The 5112-nt window shown below is 35.0% G+C and overlaps 1 long non-coding RNA gene across 1 annotated transcript; it reads right to left on the bottom strand.

Moving 5' to 3' along the window:
• Positions 1–3901: 3901 nt before the first annotated feature.
• On the bottom strand, positions 3902–4894 carry LOC121416616. The gene is made up of 2 exons (XR_005970217.1): positions 4822–4894; positions 3902–3976 (listed from the first exon to the last, which is right to left on the bottom strand). It is a non-coding gene; the product is annotated as an uncharacterized LOC121416616 (long non-coding RNA).
• Positions 4895–5112: the final 218 nt, after the last annotated feature.

The raw sequence follows: 5112 nt of genomic DNA, 5'->3' as shown, positions 1-5112 counted from the left end.
TAATGATTGAAAGTGCTTAATACAAGTATACACAGATTTTTGCTGATGTAGAAAAAAATGAAAGGAGAGAAGTCCTATTTATAATTATGTATTCGATTCGATCCTACAGCTTTGACCTTTGACCTTACTTTGTACCGTAAAAAATCCAAATGAACAAAACCATCGATTACAAAAGAACATGACCGGAATCACACTCATAATTCAGGAGGGAAACAAACTTATTTTTATGAATTATTTTTTATATAAGTTTTTCGATGTATTTTTTTCTGTTATAATACTGTAATAATACTGTAAATGTCTAAATCAAAAGAAGTTTTTACCTGATTTTTAATAAAATTCATATGGGATATTTCTTAAATACCTGTTTAAATTATAAATTCTAAAATATTATATAAAGTCAGTTTCTCTCGAGCATTAGTCTATTAATTCTAACATGAATTTTGTGTTAGCCTCGACATGATAGTATTGGGGCTTTCCTTGGATATGTGTGCAATTAGTAATAAGTGGGCGTCGCGTTGAACAACCCTTCATACAACGCCCTTTAGTATCGTTTTCAGTGTTTCCACTCTTCCCGAAATTTCAGGCAATTTTGACTTTTTTTCAGAAAAGGTTCCAGGAAGTGAAAAAATTCCAGGAAATTTCTGGAAATCCGAAAATTACAATCAAACAGCAATTAAATATAACAACTGGCCACCTGGAACAAATTTACACTCGCTGTATTGTTGCCCGACAACAATCAAACTTGAAAATTCCAGGATATATTTATGAATTTCAGGAAATTTGGGATTCAGTTTCGGGAAATTTATTTTGGAGCTGTGGAAACACTAATCGTTTTGCTCACTGTCCAAAATGTCTTTAGTATTAACATCCTAAAAAACAATGGAATCGTTAAAATTAAACGGATGGTCCGGGCTGAAAGTATTTGTATCTTAATAAATAGAATAAAATTCACTGAGCAAAATACCGAAATTTCATCAAAATCGGATGACAAAGTTATTGAAGTTTAGCAATATTTTGTGAAAACAGTCGTCATGAATATTCATTAGGTGGGCTGATGATGTCACATCTCTACTTGTTCTTTTGTATTTCATTATATGAAATTAGGTTTATTCAATTTTTTTCGTCCAAGAACTACAAAAAATTGAATTGACGACTGATTTAGTACATTAGATATTTATTGCTGCAACTTATTTCATTATAAGAGAGACAATTTTTTCACACAAGTATGAAATAATGATAAGGATGATTTTATGTAATAACACAAGAAAGCGAAAGTGAAAAACGAAAATCTTACCCGCACTTGCTTGTAAATTAGTTGTAGGATGATACACCGATTGTCAATGTAAATGATAAACATTCATAGCCTAACTAAATTTTAACCATTCCATTAGTTTTTAGGATTTTAATATCGCATACATTTTGGAGAGTGAGCAAGACGATGCTCACAAGAGTCGCTAACAAGATTGCTAGGCAACCTACCGTAAGAGGGCTCTATTCTGCAGGGGATTAATTTAACTGCGGGACACTGAAGGGGATATAACCAGCAAAATGCTACAAGTAGTGGTTCACATCAAAAACTGTGGTATTAACCGGTGTACATAGAGGACCACACCAGTTTTTTTTACACCGGTGTTAAATTGGTGGTGTTAGTTTTACATCTATAGGTGTTATTTCAACACCTTTTGTTGTTACATTTACACTATTTAATGTGATGTTTAATCTCTAGGGTGTTATTTTAACACCTCAGGGTGAAAATATCAATGTTTTTCCCTTTTTTTACAAATGGGCACAAAGCATAATCATAAACATGATCAATGTTACATAGCTCTATTATGGAAGAAACATGATCGAAAACAAAACAGGTCAAATGTACTATGCACAGATAGGAACATATGGGACTATATGATTGCCAGGGGATACCCAAAGGATGTTATACACAATATCAAAGGTGTTACCAGGTACTGTTTGATGAAATTCGAACCTACAACTTTGACCTTTGACATTATTTTGTACCGTAAATAATCAAAATGTAATGAAACAATCGATTATGGATTTATCATGACCGGAATCACAAATCAGGAGGAAAACAAAGATACTTCTTAGATAATTTGTTTATGTAATAAATTTATATTAGTAATTTTTTTTAAAAAATCCAAAGGGATTTTTTTCTCATCATCTTTCAATCAAATATTGAATATTTGCTTTTTAACTGTTAAAATTATACACTTTTGAATATTCGTATCATCCATTTTGCTGTAAAGAACATTGAAATAGATTATTATTAAACTTACTTAAATTTTGCAAGCCCCGGCAAATTTGCATGTGGGTTTTTCTTTAATTAACGTACGTTAATCCCTCCAACTCAGCGTAAAAGTGGCATAGGTCAATCGGATTCTCGCTCCTACCAACCCTGCTAGCAAAATTTTACTCAAACTTCATAATAGCCACCTCTGCCAATCCTCACGGCCGCTAATATTAGGGTCCCCTAACACAAAAGTCGATACGCACTGTATTATAGACGAAACACGATGGGGAAACAAAACAAGTCAAATGTACTATACACAGATAGGCATATATGGGACTACACTAAATGTCGGGGGGATACCCTGAGGAAGTTATTTAAAGGTGTAACTCGGTGCTGTTTGATTGGATTAGAACCTACAACTTTGACATTTGACATTATTTTGTACCGTAAAAAAAATCAAAACGAAATGAAACAATCGATTACATACTCTTTATCAGGAGGGATGCAAACTTATTTTTATGAATGTTTCTTTGATATAATTTTTCTTAATATATATTGTACTTTGTTGAAATGCTGTAATAATTTAAATCTAAAGAAATTTTGCTGATTTTTAGTCAATTTTATATGGGATATATGTTACATAACTGTTAAAATTATATATTTTAAAAAATATATATTTTTCATTTTCTTTCAATGAGTATATCAATTCTAACATGCATTTTTTGCAAGCTCCAGAACATATTTCGTTTTGGGGCTCTTATACACGTAATCTTTGAAAGTCAGTGTTTGCTGTACAACGTGAGCTGAGCGTTTCACAACCCTGCGTGCAGCGCAGCGCATGTTATTGTTTTGCACATTCTCGATCTCCACAATGTCCGTAGCGTAAAAATCTTAATCTAGAAAATCTAGAAAATACTAGTGGAAACGTTGAAATTAAGTAAGCTAAGGCTATCTATGTTATTTAATTACATTTCACGCTCTTTAGATCGGCGCTCGTTGACTGAACACCTACGTAAAGGGGCCAGCTCACCTCTGTTAAATTCCTGTCAAATTTCGAATTGATTAAAGGTCAAGTCCACCTCAGAAAAATGTTGATTTGAATCAACAGAGAAAAATCAGACAAGCACAAACCTGAAAATTTCATCAAAATCGGGTGTAAAATAAGAAAATTATGACATTTCAAAGTTTCGCTTATTTTCAACAAAATAGTTATATGAACGAGCCAGTTACATCCAAATGATTATATTTCTTGTGTTTTTTATTGTTTGAATTATACAATATTTCCATTTTTACGAATTTGACGATTAGGACCTTCTTGCCTGAAGCACAACATGTTAAAATAATGGAATTCCACGTGTTCAGGGAGGAATAAAACTTCATTTCACATGACAATGACGAGAAAATAAAAATATTTCATATTTCATATAATAAAATACAAAAGAAGAAGTGAGTGAGTGATGTCATCAACTCTCTCATTTGGATGTAACTGGCTCGTTCATATAACTATTTTGTTGAAAATAAGCGAAACTTTAAAATGCCATAACTTTCTTATTTTACATCCGATTTTGATGAAATTTTCAGTGTTATGCTTGTTGAATTTTTCTCTTTTTATTCAAATCAAGTTTTTGTTGGGGTGGACTTGTCCTTTAAGTCTGCTAGCATATATAAAAACATGGCTTACAGCAAGGATCCAATGAAGGGACCCGTTGAGGAAGTCCCAGCCCATCGCATCTAGTCTACAAATCGTTGGCTGTCATCCGAACCGTCGTATCAGTCAATTTTGGTCAAAAAATCGATTTTTGAGATTTTTGCAGAAAATTAAAGTACAAGTCCTACTCTATTCGTAACTAAATTTCTAGGCAGCAATTTATTTCATTTTCTGAGATATGAGAGGATTTTCACGGCGATGGCATACATTTTTTTTAATAAAATGCGAAAATCCCATTGGAAACGTGTACCGTAACAGAGCGATACGACGTTTTGACTGACCGCGACTTCAATGCGCGTGGTCAGCCAAACTGTCGTATCGGCCATCTGCACTGCATTGACTTTGCACATGAAAAGCGATACGACGTTTTGACTGACTGCACGCAGTGAAATCGCGGTCAGGGTTGTTGAATTTCCTATGGCGTTTTTTGTACGGGGGGAAATGTAAACCGCTCAAACCGAAATTACAAGCATGTAGCTCTTTTGCGATATTTTCTCTGATCCTTGCTTTTGTGTAAAAATAAGGATACCATTGTCAAGTTTTTGTCTTGGTCTTTCCAACCATGAGTTTTTCGAGCAATGAATATGTTTTACAGCTGGGGAACTATAGATGTGAAATTTATAGTAAACTTTGAAGCCGATTTTCTCTGAAATGGGTTTGCGCGGTCGTATGTGTGATACGACAGTTCGGAAGACCGTCGACGAAATGTAGACCCACATCTGCAGTGTGTGTACCTCAGCTGATTCAACGAGTCTGCACAGCAGACTAGGTCTACTGAGGCTGTCTTTCAGGCTGGTTTGCTTCGCAAACCAGCTGCAGATCCCACCTCACGAGCCATTCAGAGTCTGTATAGCAGACTACATCGTACCCGCATCACCCTTACCAGCCGCAACGTCAAGAGCCTGGAGAAGGTGTGCGCTGATCTCAAGCGTCTTGCCTGGGACAAGAACCTGAAGGTGAAAGGACCCGTCCGTATTTGCCCACCAAGACCCTCAGCATCTCTATCAGGAAGAACCCCTGTGGAGAAGGGTCCAAGACCTCGGCCCTGTTGTACAATGAGTTACGCTTGATCAATCGCAACTACTCTTAAAATAAAAGTACTAGCAGTATTTATAGAACTGCAATAAGCCTACTACCGGGCTCTCGTGATTATGAATTA

The sequence above is a fragment of the Lytechinus variegatus genome, chromosome 6 (genome assembly GCF_018143015.1).
Source record: "Lytechinus variegatus isolate NC3 chromosome 6, Lvar_3.0, whole genome shotgun sequence".
NCBI classification, from domain to species: Eukaryota; Metazoa; Echinodermata; class Echinoidea; order Temnopleuroida; family Toxopneustidae; genus Lytechinus; species Lytechinus variegatus.
This window is presented reverse-complemented; position numbering and strand designations above follow the sequence as displayed.